General features: G+C 40.2%; 2 protein-coding genes across 2 annotated transcripts in view; both read right to left on the reverse strand.

The window, feature by feature from the left end:
- Positions 1-17,617, reverse strand: part of FHL5 (four and a half LIM domains 5) — a 375,977-nt gene that overhangs the window by 352,998 nt on the left and 5,362 nt on the right. The window lies entirely within an intron of this gene.
- The window catches only part of FUT9 (fucosyltransferase 9), a 108,837-nt gene that overhangs the window by 60,757 nt on the left and 30,463 nt on the right, over positions 1-17,617 (reverse strand). The window lies entirely within an intron of this gene.

Here is a 17,617-nt window from a genome sequence, read left to right on the forward strand (position 1 = left end):
ACAGCCGTGCAATTTCATGGCAGACTTTTCAGATCATTTAACCCTTCCAATCAGTACTGCCCTAAAGCACTACGAGTAAACAGTTCTTTGTCAATATCTGGATGCTGCAAACTGCTAAGTACTTTAGAAACACCAGTTGGGTTTCTATTTTATATTTCTTATAGACAATAATTTTCTAAAGTATATTATTTTGATGATAATACATGGTTTATATTCTAAAGCTAACCAGTTAATTAAAATAATAAAAAAAACTGTTAAGACACCCTTTTAAAGCAGGCAGGCACCAGCACACGTACAGTACACTTTCTAGTCCAGGCACACAATAATCAAAAAATGTTCAGAAAATGGATACCTTGGCATGATATGCTCATAATATTCTTGTATAATTCCTATAAAATACACAGGCCTGTCTATGGTTCCAGCAGTTTCTGATTTCGCATCATCACTCATTCATTTTGTGCCTATTTTAAAGTTCTATTGGGTTCAATACACAAATTTTAAGACAAAAGAGGACATTTTTAAATTTTGTAAGGTTGAAGTATCACCACGTTCTGGAAAGTGAGATCTCAAAAAAGACAAAAAGTGCAGGTCTAGAATGTCATATGGTGAAATCTTTTCAAGCTTGTTTAGCTCAGTCTTTAGGTTTTTTTGATTCACAATCTTGTATTCAGTGGCACTAACATATTAAAGGTAGTTGATTTTCCTTTCAGAATTCACAACTACTTAATCACCCCTTCTTCCAGTCATGCTTTTCTTGTATAAGTACAGTATGGAGACAGTATGTTGGCTTGTTTCGTTCTTTTGCAAATTGGCTATCATATCAAAGCTATCATAATTTTTCAATTTCTGATATAAGGTTTGTATTCTCTATAAAAACAATAAAATACTAAGGTACTCCTATTTCTGTGTGGGCAACCAGATTTACAAAAATGGTTTCGTACAGTAACTGGATATGTATTAGACATGACTTACATAAAATTTTAGCAATGTAATTTAATGTTATATAATGTAAAAAATAAGGTTTTGTCAATATGAAATGTGGATTGAAATGCACCCCAAATGTGCACATCTTGACTGTGTTGTCTGTGCTTGCATCCTATCTTCTTAGACTGGATTCACACTTCCATTGGAGACTATGCCGCAGAATCCACTTAAAATCGATAGAGAGAAAGTCCTGCAAGGAGGACTTTTTCTCAGTAGATTTCAGTATAAAAACCGGGTTGATGCCATTATAGTCTATATCAGTATGCTCTGTTTTAAATGAAGAGGTTTCCTGGTCAAGAAAAAGCAAGTATATAACACATTCTTAAGTTAATGGTTATGTATAATGTGCAGTAACTAATGGATATCAAATATAGTTGTTATTAATTTCTAAATTATAGGGTGCTACGTATAAAATGTGTTTAACAGAATAAGATTAATGAATGGTTTAAATATCTTTAGCAATGGAAGAAATAAAAGGAATGAACAATGCCTTTTAGGGAACAGTAATTATATAACACTTTATGTGTTTTAATGAACTATAGTTTTTCAATTTACATATAGTCTGGAAGTTCTGTCTGCAAGAAAACCCGGCTTAATTAACTTCATCTCCAGCGTCATCTCTTTGATTCATGACAGTTAATAAAATTTATCATTATTCCTCAAAGAAAATTAAGTTGTTTCATAATTTTAGCATTCCAGGTTCTACAGTCAGTATATTACCTACAGTAATGAACATAGGAAAGTGGTTGGGAGTATCTAAACTAGTCAATTATTTGGTGAGCACTATTGTGATGCATCATCTGTGTCTTCCATAGCCCTGTGCGGGCAGAACCTACGCCTTTAAATGACTTTACTAAATGGATGTCTTCTATTCACTCACCAGCCTTCTGTGGGAGAATAGAATGCTCATAATTGGTATGACTATCACTCATATTACAGTACAAAAAGAATGCTCCTGGAATTTCCATGAATCTTTCCTCAGTGGTTATTTGAAGGTGGTGCACAGTACTTATGTCTATTTTTGGGCTCTTCTGTTGTACTTCATTCCCACCTCATATAAATGTTTTGAAACCATCCTAAGTAACCTAGTCAGGAGTTCTTCACTTTGAACATTCTGCTGACTACTTATAATGTTATATGGCTATCGTAAGGCAATTGCTAGAAGAGCTGCTGTTGAACCCTGGGAGGAAGGGACCAACAAGACAGTGAGTCCTAACCTGAACCTGTCCCCTGTCCCTGCCTATTTGCCTCACTGTCCTAGACAGAAGAGGACAACTGGGCAGCAGTCCCTTCTTAAGATATAGGTGATAACACAGAATGAAGACAAGACAAACAGGAGGTCAGCTAGCCATGGGGTCTGACCAGTCGAGCAACACAGTACAGAAGAGAATAGTCACAAGAAAAGCTAAAGATCAGAAATGCAAATATAAACAGTAATCAGCAATAGTATAGAGCCGACACGCACAGAAAAGCAAATAGTATGCACTAAGCTGAGGGTGGGAAAACAATATATAGGAAGAAAAAAACCTGCCCCAGCCTTTATCGGAAGGAAAGCTGTCAATGACCAATGTAAGGCTGACATAAACTATTTGAGGAGCAGAGGGAAGAGAGAGAATAGGTGTGGTGGAAAATCAATTATAGAGGTTAGGGAATAGAACAGACACAGCAACAAGAACCTAAAGCAAGGAATCCTAACTGAACATGCCTCCTGCGCTGCAGCATGCGCAGAGACCCAAACAGGCAAAAACGTTACAGCTATCCATTGCCAAAATAATTGTAATGTGAGACATGTTTATTCCTCCTATGAACAACAGCAGATCTCATGGTCTATAGCAATAGACATACATTTTGTTTTCTCTGCAGGACCACTACTTGTAACCAGAAGCTTCAGAATGTTACACTCAGGTTTTCCATCCTATTTTTATGCCTACTTCTCACTACTCAAACAGGCAAGTGTTACCCAAAAAAACTCTGAGTCAGTTTTATTGTAGGTGTACCTGATGTCCTGACATTTGCTTTAGATGACATTTGTTAAAGTCAAGAGCTTTTTCCAAGGACCTTTATGCTTGAATATGTAGCTGTTCCTGTTGACAAATGTGTCTTGCCTGTCTTGCTTTTCTTATTTTATTACACTTTAGTGTAATAAAGTAGACAGTGAATAAGAGGTTTAGACGTATGTATGGTATGTGTACATATACAGGTGTGAATAATTAATATGAACTGCTATTAATATGGGCATCTGTATTTCCTAAGCACAAAAAATGCAATAACAATTTTGCTTATTTCACATCTTGGACTGCACTTAATAATAGTTAACCTTCTGTTTTATTTTGTGTTAAATATATTGGAGGACAACGTAAAAAAAAACAAAAACAGAAGACCTTCGGGATGCAATGGGTAAATGATCTGTACATTATCAACACTGCAATAACAATGTAAAATTGTTCCAAATCATATGAGTAAGCAACAAAAGCAAAGAAAGGTACTGAAGTTTAATGTGTTCTCAATTGTCCCAAGGGATGCCTGCAAAGCCATCATCTCATTTTGATTGCTTCACAAATCATGACTTAGAAAAGTTCTAGAGACAAAGATGACAGCCCATTAATCTGAAAGAGCTGCAGGTTCAGAGAAACAATACCAAAAATCTGGAAGGAAGAGATCTAGAAAGTTTCTGTGTTCACAATACAGATTTCCCAATACAAATATACATATGTGAAGTAAAGTGAGGTTTAGTTACACATGGGTCACAGATAAAATTTTGACACATTTCCTACACTATAAGCTTTGTAAATGACATGTCACATTGTATGACATTAGGGTTGGTAGATGAACGCAGTCACCCATGTGTAGACGTATGACAAGCTTACCTACGGTATTACTCAACATTTGTTAGTGTGTTGTCAGTATTCACTAACGCAATAGATTGCTCTCAAGTACAGCAATGTCTGCAGTGTTCTGAATAGTGGGTAGTATATAACCAGATGAATATGAACAGTAAGAATACATTCAGTTGATCAACAGGTGCTGTTGAACATGGGTTGTCTGCAATATCTTATAGGTAAGTATTATGCTGCCATTAGATACTTTACAGTGTTAAAGACAGTCTTGGCAACTGCGTTAGTTGCAAGTTTATCTATTGAAAACAATTTACAGCATCCATACATTATGCTCTGGATTCTCAAAAGAAATTAAAAAAAAGGTACCATCATATACCAGCCCTACACACACACACAGACACACACACATATATTTGTTTATATTGAAAGTCATTGTGAGTCCTGAGTGACCCTATCATCCGAGAATCGCTTTCAATAAACAAGATTTAAATTGTAATTAACTTATGGGCCTAGTTCTCTTTACTACTGCAAGGAGAAGGACCTTACCCTAGCCCCAGCGGTGTAACAATACAGACACAGTGCCCATGGCCAGCTGGAAATGGTCGGGGCCCCGGACCACCACGATAGCAGTTGGGAAAAGCCTGGTTCCCCGACCATTATACATATTGTTAATAGAAAGGGGGGTGGGTGGGGTGTCGCCGGGCTCCTTTCCAATAGATATCAGCCCAGGGGAGGTGACTAAAGATAAAAAAAATACTTATACTCACCTCTCCTGGATTCCACTTCTTCTCCGGGCCATTTCCAGCCCGTGACGGAGGTTGTAATGGTGTAATGACGTCATCACGCCACACATGACCGCTGAAATCCAATCAAAGGCCCCAGCAGTGACATCTGGGGCTTTTGACCTCAGTCACCAGGCAAAAGAGGACCAAGCAAGATGGAAAAGACCGCTGGACAGAGCGAGGATTCCCAAGAGAGGTGAGGTAAGGTGGGTATAAATGTTTATTTTTAATCACTTGGAACTGTACTTATTATACTCTGTGGTCTGAGATGACCCCAAAGTATGATAATAGCACCGGCTCTAGGGGGGCACTGTGGAACATATACTACTGTGTGGGGGCCACTATGTAGAATATACTACTATGTGGGGGCCATTGTTGAGCATATAATTCTGTGTGGGAGCCACTGTGGAGCATATACTACTGTGTGGGGGCCACTGTGGACCATATACTACTGGGTGGGGGCTACTGTGGAACATATACTACTATGTAGGAGCCATTGTAGAGCATATAATACTGTATGGGAACCACTTTGGACCATATACTACTGTGTGGGGGCCACAGTGGAGCATATACTACTGCATGGTGGCCACTGTGGAGCATATACTACTGTGTGGGAGCCACTGTTGGGCATATATATTACTGTGTGTGCCACTGTGGAGCATATACTACTGTGTGTGCGCCACTGTGGAGCATATATGACTGGCTTAGTTTTGTTTATATCTTGGGCACTGTGCTGCTCACTTATTGAATTCTTAATAACTGCAGTTGTTGGTACTAAAGCTGGATACCTTTCAAGTGTTTCAGTTATCACTCTAGCTCTATCAAGAATTCACTCTAGGGAAGGGGAAGTGGGCCCGGGACTAAAGTTTGCACCGGGGCGCTCAAGACTTTAGTTACAGCACTGCCTTGCACCTTATTATGTACAACTGTGCATTCTATCAGAAACAATAGTTTCTTTATAGTAACAGTTTTGTGCAAAATAACAAAAAAAATCACTTCAAACATAAAAATGTGAGACAGAAACAGTTCAAAGGCATAAGTTCACAAATATATTCAGTTTATCACAGAGGAAGATATTTACTTATACAACTACACAATGGTCATAAATGTTCATTTCTTTTTTGGTCTCCTACAGTACATGTACAAAGACTGTATAATGACACATACTTCTCCTGCAGCTACTATATACAATATGAAGCTGAAAGGACTCTGTGTACTGCCACACGATTGTCTGTGGGGTGCCATATGTCTCCATAATGCCACATCAGATGGAACATAGTATGATTTTTTTCTGTAAAAAGAAGAACATTTGTTGCATTTACAATGTACATTTCACGATTTCTGCATTACGCACTTTGTGTAGCATGGCTCCTTCCCAATAAAAGTGAATAGCAGCTGCACTATGCAATTTGCATAAGCATGAAACAAATGTTCATTAGAGTGATACAAACGTTGGTTTCATGGCTGCTACATCTGTATTCGAGCTCCATACAACTTAGAAGTTCAATATTAGACCTTAGTGTGCAAAGCGCTTCGCTTCTTTTAGCAGCAGCTGGTACTCATGATCTGCTCTTTATACAGCGACTGGGGACTGGACATGGCAGTAATAGTCAGCAGAATGACAGCTCAATTGCACTCTAGAATCTCACAATACAAAACCTTTCATTTCCACGTTTCACTCAGGTATTCAATAGAAATCAGTATTAAATAAAATTATAGTGTTTGGGGTACATTTCTAAAATAAATGTTGATCAAATACTTGTACTGTATAGAAATGATTATGGAGGAGGATGGAAGTAGAGAAGCTATAAAAAAACAAAACAAATCCACCAAAAGGGAAATGACTTGTTTACTATGGGTTAGGTAGAAGCTGTTTACAAGTAGGAGACATATTGCACTTATGACTTTAAGAATGTGCATATGCGGAGACCTAAGATTGCAGAACACTTCATTATGTATGTGATTTCTTGCAACATGTCTAGTGCTCGGTAGAGCTAATGAATACAGTAGGTCTCTAGAGGACTATCTAGTGTGCTGTACTGACCTTTTAATTCTAGAAGAACAGTGATAATCCTAACAAGGATCCTCTTTTCTAGTTTAAACAATCCAAAGGTTATTGATGTCTTTCTCTAGTCTGACGTTCTAATATTAAAAGGGTTTATACAATTTACTTGTTAATCTATTGAGCTGATTTCCCAGTATTGTCTGTTCACAGATCATTGAAAAAGACACAGAAAATCCCATTGTACTATAAGCACAAGTGAAGAGTTACAGCCCTTGGACAATACAGTTATGGGATTGTGCCACATAACCATGACACTTGTATTATTTACATACCTCCACAGGCTTTCTACTTGGTTTGCCAGGGGCAGACTAGGCTAAGACTCGGTTCACATCTGTGCCGGTCTCCATATGGGGATTCCGTTTCCCTCTCTGCATGAAAAATGCGGAGAGAAAAGAGCTGTAAGCAGCACTTTTCACCCTTCTTGGTCGAAAACTGAACGGTAACCACGCAGACTCCATTATAGTATATGGGGTCCGCAGGTTTCCTAAGGTTACTGTTTTTTATGCAGATTAGAGTGCCGTTCTGTTCCAGTCCCCAAGTGAACTCCCGAATGGAAACCGATGCACAGATGTGAACCAAAGCTCATTGTGTTACATTGAGTTCATTTCTGGCAATACAATATTTCTATTATTCCAAGAAATCTCTTTTACAGCCTTATTCACACGATGTATTTCAAGCACATGTGGCATCCACATTTTTCACAGACGCTATATGTACCCACTTATTTCAATGTGTTTATTCAGATATCAGTGGGGGGGGTTTTGTGGACTGTCGGGCTGCAAAAAACGGAAGCACGTAAACACAGGACAAATTCTGTGGCTCATTGATTCGTTGAAAACTCTCTGACTGTTTCAGAAGGCTCTATAATAATTGTTGCTGACATCAACTTGTCTATCAACCCTAACCTGGACATGACAGCGAAAAAGGCTCTTCATAACCAAAGGTCTATCAGTAAATTTCTCACTGCTCTTGCGGATCTTCGATTATTGGATGTATGGAGAACTGTTCACCCTTCTACCAAGGACTACTCGTTCTTCTCAAATACTGGCAGGTCGTACCATCGACTAGACTACATATTCATGTCTACGGACTTATTACCAAATGTGACGTCAGCCAATATTGGCAACATCTCCATTTCGGACCATGCCCCAGTCTCGTCCAGTATAGTGTTGTCTCAAATCCCCAAACCACACTGGACATGGCGCCTTAACGAGACACTGCTTGACTCTGAACCTAATGTCCAATACCTGGAGGAACTGTTGACTGAGTTTTTTTGCGGCGCGTTTACTCACATTGAGGTCCTATTATAGGTAATGTAAAATTCTTAATATTATGCTAACCCTGTTCTTATATGTGCACTCTATTTGTGATTATGTTGAAACTGATATAACTTTGACTTATAATGCATCATATTTATTATATACAAATAATTAGAGTGACATATACAGGCTTTCATAGAGTACTACAGCATAACCTCCATGTGTTTTATGGTTTGTACTATCCCCTGTATCACCTTTCTATATACTTTTAAGCTTGTTAAATTTAATAAAGTTTAATATTTTTGATATATATTTGTGTGGCAGTGCGCTTTTTTAGCACAGTTTTGTACTTATATAGTTCTGCCAATCTTTGCCCTAAATTTTGTGTGTGTATTGAGTTTTTTGCACTTAACTCCTCCCCAGAAAGTAGCATCCCTATTGTCTGGGAAACTCACAAGGCCTATGTCAGAGGCTTTTTGATTTCTCTTGCCTCCAAAGTTAAAAAAGAGAAACGTAAAGAGTTGGACGACTTACTCCTGAATATCACTAAAATTGAGAAACTACATAAGTGCTCTTTAGTGGAATCAAAGCAGAAGGAATTGCTGAGCTTGAGAGAGAAACTCAAAGACTTTCTGAATGCCCAACTTACTAAACACCATCTTCACTATAAGAACTTGCTGTACGCACATGGAGACAAGGGCCGTAAACTGATGACTAACTTACTACATAAGGAACGCAAAAAACAGTTCATCCCCTTCGTTAATTCCTCATCGGGTCTTTGAGCTACTATAAGAATCTTCAGTGGGTGCTACTACCCCACCTGGTTACGTGGTGTAATGCTCTCTTGGACAGTGATTCTCTACCCAAGCAATCTCAACAAGCGCATATCACCTTGATCCATAAAGAGGGCAAAGACCCTGCTGACTGTGGGAGCTATAGGCCTATCTCCTTGTTGAATGTGGACATTAAAATCTGGGCAAACGTCCTTGCCAAACGTCTCCAGCCATTCATTCCGGCCCTGATATGTGATGACCAATCCGGTTTTGTCCAGGGTAGGGAAGGCCGTAATAATATGTCCAAGTTGCTCCCTGCTATCCACATGGCCCACTCAACTAAGCAGTCGCTGGTCCTTCTGGGAGTGGATGCAGAGAAGGCATTCGACCGTGTTGACTGGACTTTCATGAAACAGACCCTTGTGAAATTTGGCCTTCCTCCACAATTCATTACAGCTGTCTTCTCCTTGTATAACCAACCCTCTGCGTCACTCCGGGTGAACGGCACCATGACTGATAGCTTCACTATAACGAATGGCACTAGACAAGGATGCCCGCTGTCGCCTTTTTTGTTCATCTTGGTTATAGAAACACTGCTTCAGGCAGTTCGACAGGACCCTCACGTTAAAGGCATCTCAGATGGCGCCACGGAACTTCAGGCCTTGGCATCTGCTGATGACATATTAATTGTTCTGACGAACCCGGATGAGGGTTTACCGGCTATAGTTGAACACCTTACGGACTTTGGTTTATTCTCTCGCTACAAAGCAAACCTCCTTAAATCAGAGGTCCTCAACATCACTCTATCTAAAGCTCGAACAACCCTTCTGCAGACTGTTACTCCATTTATTTGGGCCCTGTCGGCCATTAAATATTTGGGTATACGGTTGACCTCCACCCTGGACGCATTGTACGAGGCAAATTTCCCTCCTCTACTGACAGACATCAAACGCTCCCTGACCACATACTCCAAACTACCCATATCCTGGTTCGGACACAAGCATGTAATACAAACTTATATCCTTCCTAAGATAACCTATAAGCTCTCAATGCTTCCCATAGCCATCACTCACTCAGAAATGTTTTTTCTAACTTTATATTGTGTTACAAGACACATCGCTTGGCTTGGTCTCTTATGACGAAAGCAAAAAGATCTGGCGGTGTTGGTCTTCCTGACCCCTACAATTACTATAGAGCTGTATTGCTGAGCTGGTGGGCAGAACTCGCTGCTCCCATACAGTCCAAACTGCCTTCCAATCTCCTGCGAACTGTTTATGGCAGATCCTTCTTGAAAACTCTGTGGATACCAAGTCATGTAGCATGACGGCGTGAGATCTCATGCCCTATACTGAAGGAGACCTCTTCACTGTGGTCATCTCTTTGCTCCAGACTAGCACCTCATCCCTCTCCACTCCTGCCTGTAAACCTCATTCCGGATGCCCTAAAATTGACTGTCGATGTGTACCACTCCATGTGGGACAAACTCTCCCACCTGACAATTCGTGACATCATGAAAGAAGATGCGCTTCTGTCCGAAGCTGATATTCTGGCGTTAGTCCCAGACTTGACTCTATCCTTCCTTCATAGACACCATCTTGCCACCGTCCTTCGCTTTTTTGCTGAAAGGTTTCCATTGCGCAGTGAACTTATTTGTTTTGAAAAGCTTCTACTGTCCCGAACCAGGTTGTTAAGGAGTGTCTCGCATATGCTTCATTCGCATGTTGTTCCAGAACAGTTCTACAAACCAGCCTACTTAACGTCTTGGGAAAGGGAGCTTAAGATCAGTCTCAGTTCTGAGGACATTACATTGCAAACCTCACATGGCATCTCCAGACCTGTATCTGCTTTCAGGAAAACCATTTCAAATTGTTGTCCCGGTGGCATAGGACACCTGATTGGCTCTTTCACAAGAAATTGGCAGACCATGACAGATGCTGGCGCTGTTCTGCCCCTCATGGCACCTATCTGCATATCTGGTGGGACTGTCCGCTGATTCAACCATTCTGGTCAGGTGTACAGGAGAGTACTCGCAAAGTCGCTTGATCGACTTTTCATATCACTCCGTCAATGTTGTTTCTAAACCTTCCGTCGCCCACCTACCACCCCAAGAAAAATAAACTCACGTTCTACCTACTGGCTGCAGCTAAGCTCATTATTCCATTGTACTGGTTAAATGCTTCAAACTCCGCCCCCCTTATCGGCTTGGGAAGATAAGGTCAATCAACTTTCCAGATTTGAGGGAGATTATCAGCTGGACCTCCAGGTCACATAACAAATATCAAGGCAAATGGTAATTCAGCATCCAGAAAAGGTGGTGATTAATAAAACACGTTTTTTTAATGAAAAAACTTTAAAATCCATCAGCACAGGAAACCAGAAAAAATGAACAAAAAACAAAAACGCACTTACGACATGACGAAACACAGGACAGTGAAAAAACACGGAAGCCGCCTACGCGTTTCAAGGCCGAAGCCCCTTATTCATGGCGATGCAGCATGTACTGAAACACAGGGTATAAGTACCTTCCCATTACGTGTTGGTAATTAGTCTCTATTGGTATCACCCATAAGTGCAAACAATCATGAATACAAACTTCACAAAACTGACATAAACATAATACAATACATGTACCACCTATTGAAATAAAGCATCTTTGCAGTAGTACAATAAACAGTAACTTATTAATGCCTATTACAACTATACAATACTATTCATATAGCTTATTAGAACACTGGATGTGGTTGGACACAAAATGATAAAGAAAAACCATACATGTAACACAAGAAACATTCTTCATGAATAAACCATGAATGATAGATGTAGCAATAAACAAACTTACTGAGTAGATGGCTATTCTGGAAGACAAGACATATTCCTAAGGCGATTTAACTGTGAATGGCTATTAGATTATAAACACTAGGACAGCGTTGTGTTGAAGTGCGAGATCACGTGATGTGCGTCACGTGCCAATATACCACTGCACGTGACCTACATTGTTAAACAAGTATAATGGTAATGTATTGCTGTTTATAAAGCTCTGACATTCAAACCGGAGCAACTAGCGCATGGGAAGAATCAGAATACAGCTCGAAACCGATTGTTGTGGTTTTAACCCTCAGTCCCATTCACAAATATTGTGAGGCGATCTAATTAAACACCCATAATGAGTCCATGTATTTTCAGCAAGTTGACCTGGACCGGGAGGTTGTATAGCTTTTCGTGCACCACATAGTGGTCCTGTTCACACTGCATCCATATATTACTACACAGGCTGTGGAGTTTGCCCCTTTCTTTTCACATGACAAGTACCTAAAAATATGGTATCCTTGGTTATTGCGAAATGTTCCCTTTTGACCAATTATCCTAGATTGAAGTTATTTACACTTGTGTCGGTCTCTGGCCGTCTCCTCCCTCCTTCTCCAGCCCTCCTCCCCTCCTTTCCCTCTCTCTTTTTCCTTTTCGTCCCCTCTTTTACCTACTTTCTCTCTTTCTTTACTACTTCTGTATGTAGAAACAAGGTGCTGATCTACTATGTACTTTCTCGAATTATAGCTTGTCTGACACTTTTCAGTAGCACTTTGTACACCTGTTATTGTTTTATATTGTTTCATTTCTCTTTGGATATGTACCTTTGTTTATATTGCATTGTTGTTTCTTCCAAGACTGTACTTTTTGCATGTTTGCTTGTATGTTCATATAAAACTGAAAATCTAATAAAATTTAAATAAAAAAAAAAAAACCCGAAAGCACGTTCATTGTTTTTCACTTACCTCCCAATGAAACTATATAGATCTGTGTAAAAAAGGGGATGGCATCCGTGTGTCATCCATTTCTTACAGACCCAGAGACATACAGTATAAAGTATAGAAAATGGAACAAAAATTAATCTGCTTTGCACAGATATGAAAAGCACAACCCCAGATAGTGCACTACCCGCAAATGAGCAGGGAGGAGTGCTGTCTATGAATAGTGTGGACTAATTCTGGTTCTTTCCTTGCATCAAGAATACACACAGTAGATATATTATATGAAATACTACAGAACGCTTGGGGTAATTTACTTTTGCTATCTCTTTTTACTTGCCATGATCAAATCTAGTGCTGCTAACTTATAATGACATTGTAAGGGAATTGCTAAGACAGCAATTCCCAGAACTGTTAAACTCTGGGAGGGGCACAAGAGACAGTGAGCCCTAAGCTGAAGCCCCCCGCTTTCCCTTCCTATTGCCAGGCCCTATCCTAGGTAATAGGCGACAACCACGAGGACAATCCCTCCCTGGATATGTGAAACACAAAACGCAGACAAGACGAACAACAACAAAGGGAGGTCAGCTAGTCAGGGTTCGGTAACAGGAGAGTGATGCAGTGCCAAATCGGAGTCAAGAGAATAGTCAATGAGAAAAGCCAAAGGTCAAGTATAATAGTATAAGCAAACAGGGACAGTAAGAGCAGGTATGCGCATGGCAATAACAAGCACTGGTGTGAATGGGAACCAAGGCTAAATAGGGAGGAAGAACCCGCCCATGGAGTTCACAGAAAGGCAGCTGTCAATCACAGGGCAAGGCCAGATTAACCACTTAATGGACAGAGGCAACCTTGGCAGAAGACGGGTGTGGTGCAAATCCAATTAAGGACTAGAGCCGTGTTCACACAGTGCAACTAAAAACTTTAAGCAGATTCTCAAACTGCACACGCCTCCTGCGCCGCAGCATGCGAGCAGAGGTGGTGCAGTGACCCGAACAGGCAGAGATGTTACAGACATATAGATCCAACACCTCAACATATTAAAGGATATGCTTAAGAGTTTATTCTTTGTATTTATTTATTTATTTATTATGTAGTTTATTCTTTGTATGTGTTTATTCTTTGTATTTGGTTTTACATTACACTGTGTTAAAAATTTTGACATGGGTTAAAGGAAGCCTTCCACCTTGCTGCATGTTTGGCCATGGCTTTCAGCCTTTGAAATGCTGCATTGAAAAGCCGCATGGAAAAGGGAACGGAAAAGGCCCATTTTAATTCAACCGATTTTGCGGTGGACTAAGCTGTACATGGGTCTGCCACAGAAATAACATGACAACCCCTCCCTTGTGACCTTAGCCTCAAGGTTGACTTTCTCAGCAGCAATATTGTCCGAAGAGGAAAACTTATTTGCTGTGGTCCGGTACATGGGGTATTAACCCAAAAGTGTCTGTTTTTAGGTCGCAGTAGTGGTGTTTAGCAACTAGTTAGACAAATGTGAATGTCAAATGCATCAAATGTCAAAATCTTCCCATTCAAAAGACTCTAGTAATGGGCACCAGCAATGTCTATGGACTACTGTCTAAATTCAAGGAGTCATGCACTGTCATGATTATTTCTGTAATCGCTGTTGTAGCTGTTAGTGGCTCACATAAGTAAAGAAATGTAGGAAATATGAGTATAATGTCTAGGTTGAATTTAACTGTTTTGCCTCTGGCATCCTCCTGATAGAGCCGCTTTCCTTCCCACCTGGAAAATAATAATAGTTATCAGCACAGAGAAACTAAATGGAAGACAGAGCTGTAAATGCTCATTTTCTATATTGCTACTTTATCTGTCAATTTTTCCATACCATTTTAATTTCCCCTGGAACTATATTTACTACACATATAGCTCCAAGCTACTAACACTTTAATGAAGATATCTGTGATTCTCTAGGAAAAAAAAGCCTGTCTTTTTTTAAGTTATTGGATTCACTTGTCTATAATCCAATAGTCTGAAATGCAAATCTATTTCAATTAACTTCCCCCCACTGGCAGCTTTAGCTTGTCCCTTTGTGAGAAATCCCTTCTGAGTATCAATAGTGAAGTCTATTAATAATAATTCATTTTTGTAGGTAACGATCCATTTTAAAACAGAAAACTTGAAAATATTACCCTATGGCATTGACAGGGGCTAAGTTGTGCAATGTTAGATCTATTCCCCAAGGGAGATTTCTATAGAGGTGAAAGTCACGGTGTCAATTGTACACCGTAATATGCTTTCAGAATAGGATCAAATAAAATTACAGCATCATTTATGTAAGCATACTCCCATATACCCCGTTCTGAGAAGCAGCACAATAGTGCACAGCTGGGCTTATTACAATTCACTACTACAATATTCAGTTCTCCTCTTCTATTGAGATAAGGAATTTTTGCAGCAGCCGTCTATTGATTTGCCAGTATTTTACTTTTGTATGTGTATTCGGGCCTGGAAATGACTCAGAAAATGTTGACTCAAAGTTGGACATCTGCATTCCAGAATAAAAGAAGCAGTGATGCCTGATTCTGAGTCACTGAACCACAACTGGTAATTTTCTTTAATTCGGTGCTTTACATGCAAATTATTCTGTGGATGTTGCAGATTTAACTGCAAATGCAAAACTGAAGACATTTAAAAACAAATAGCAAAGAATTGTGCAAACCCAACAGAAAGGTGAGCCAGCTCAGTACTTGGTGCTGAACCAATCTGTAAACCAATTTAGCTCTGAGCAACATAAGCAAGGTCCAAAATACACCAAGCCATCTGTTGGGCAAATGTGTAATGCAATAGTTCAGCGCTGAGGTAAATTCAATGCAATGACAGCACTCGGATACCGCAAATTAGAGGGAATCGGACACCAGGCTTAGGCTGCCCTATTGGAATTAGCGACGACTCGGGATCACTTGAGAATCACTGTTTACCACTTGTATCGGGAACTGTGGCTGAAGTCCTCTCAATGTAATGCAAGTACTCTGTATTCATAAACAGCAGGCTAACCCCACCTTCCCACCACTGATTTCTCCCATTAGTACGCATTTTTTATTTTTATTTTTTTATTAACTTTGGATATAGCCTTTACAATTTTGTAGTTGCATCATTTCAATTACAAAGAATTCACGTAGAGCTGAAATTGCCCCTTGTAAGGGAAAGCTAGTAGTGCAATTCCCTAGTGCTGCTGCTGGAACAATGGAAGAAGGGAAAGACAGACAGTGAGCCCTTAATTCGACCCAGCCCCTGTCCCTACCTAATTGCCACAACTGTCCTATGGACAGGAGCAACTTGGCGACAATCCCTTCTCTGAAACAACTGTCACACAGAACAGGACAGGATAAAACAACACAGAAGCAAAGTCAGCAAGTAAGGTTCAAAGCCAGAGAGACAAAGCAATACAAAATTGTAACCCAGAAGAGTAGTCAAAAGAGAAGCCAAAGGTCATAAATACAATAGAAAGAACAAGTAGGAAGCTAGTCAGAATAAAGTCACAAGACAGAGCCAAAATAGCCAGCAAACCAGTGTGGGCTGATGACCTGTGTATAGGAAGCCAAGGACCTTCCCCAGACTTGACTGGTAGAGAGGGTGTCAATCACAAAGATTGGGTAAGTTCACACAGAGTTTTTTTGGTCAGGGTTTTGAGGCCGTATCCGCCTCAAAACCCTGACCAAAAAGACGGCTCCCATTGAAATCAATGGGAGCCACTCAGGTCTTTTTTTCTGGGAGCCGGAAGAAACGGCGAAGAAAGAAGCGAGATGCTCATTCTCCAGGCCGAGTCACCTCGCGATTCGGGCCTGAAGACACACCCTCCTCCAGTCTAGGCCCATTCATTGGGCCTAATCCGGAGCAGAGTGCGCTGCAGGATGCCGGTGCAGTGCACCGGCTTTCAGTTGCAGCTACCCCGTTTTTGGATCAGAACCTGAGGCGGCCTCCTCCTCAGGTTCTGTTAAAAAAAAGGTGGTGTGAACTTAACCTAAGAGCAACTATCTGATGAACAGAGGGAAACGGTGCAGAATATGAGTGTGGTGGAAATTCAATTACAGAGGAGAGGTAATAGAGCAGTGTCCACACAGAGCAACAAAAAAACTAAGCAAAGAATCAAACTGAACATGGCTCCTGTGCCACAGAGTGCGAGCGGAGGATGGCGCAGAGACCCAAACAGGCAGAAGCATTATACGTCTATTGTTTTGTTACTGGAACATTAACAATTACAAAAGTTCAGTACCAGAATACAATATTTTGATGCCATTGTATTAGAAAGATGAAGCCCAACTCTTAATAAAAACAAATGTACAGCAAGCAAAGGTTGTCATTTATCTCTATAATATATTGTTATCATTATTTTAATGGGTCTGGGCTGCACTACTAAACACGTCCCATGGAGAAGTATTGTTGCCAGAAAAAGATAGTTGCTTTCTAATAAACATTAAATAAACAGAAGGGAGGGCCCTGAATTTTCTACAATACTGGGTCTTTAATGATTTATTGAAAAGAGTTTTGTAAAATACATAACAGTAATACATAGAAAAATCTGGATATAGAACAACAGGTTCCTCAGGACCACACATTTAACAGAGAAAGGAACAATAACAAAGTAAGACAGGCTCGTTAGGTACTATAGAAAGGCAGCAATCCTGTATGAGCATAGAACACTATCCAACAATAGGCAAGATTCAGAGGAAGTACAAATGGCATCACCAGATGTATCAAAGAAATAGGTTTTGAGAGGGCGAGAAAAAGGAGAATAGAAAAAAAAAGATGAGAAAGAGGGCAGAGGCAGAGTCTGATGGCAAACTGGGCCATGGTCTAATATGGGGAAGAACAAACAAAAAGGCTGAAAGCAAATAGGGTACATAAGTCTGCTGAGTACATGAATACAACCCGGGGTTGCCAGATCCAGGGGAACTCTTCATTAGGGCCTAAATATTCTACAGACAAGGATTCAATACATTGCAGGTAAAACATCCCAGTCTTGCACTTGGTAAGCATTGATGTGTATGACAAGCGCCAGTGACGTGAAATACACAGTGGACTGCTTTTAAGAAGATGTGGAGAAGGTCTCGTTTTTGACAGCCCAGGGGATAGAAAGGAGAGCAATCTGTGACATATGTTCTACCTGGTTATCGATAATTCACTGGTACAGGGAGAAGAGCTAATCACAA

Source organism: Leptodactylus fuscus, chromosome 3 (assembly GCF_031893055.1).
Source record: "Leptodactylus fuscus isolate aLepFus1 chromosome 3, aLepFus1.hap2, whole genome shotgun sequence".
In the NCBI taxonomy this organism is placed as follows: Eukaryota; Metazoa; Chordata; class Amphibia; order Anura; family Leptodactylidae; genus Leptodactylus; species Leptodactylus fuscus.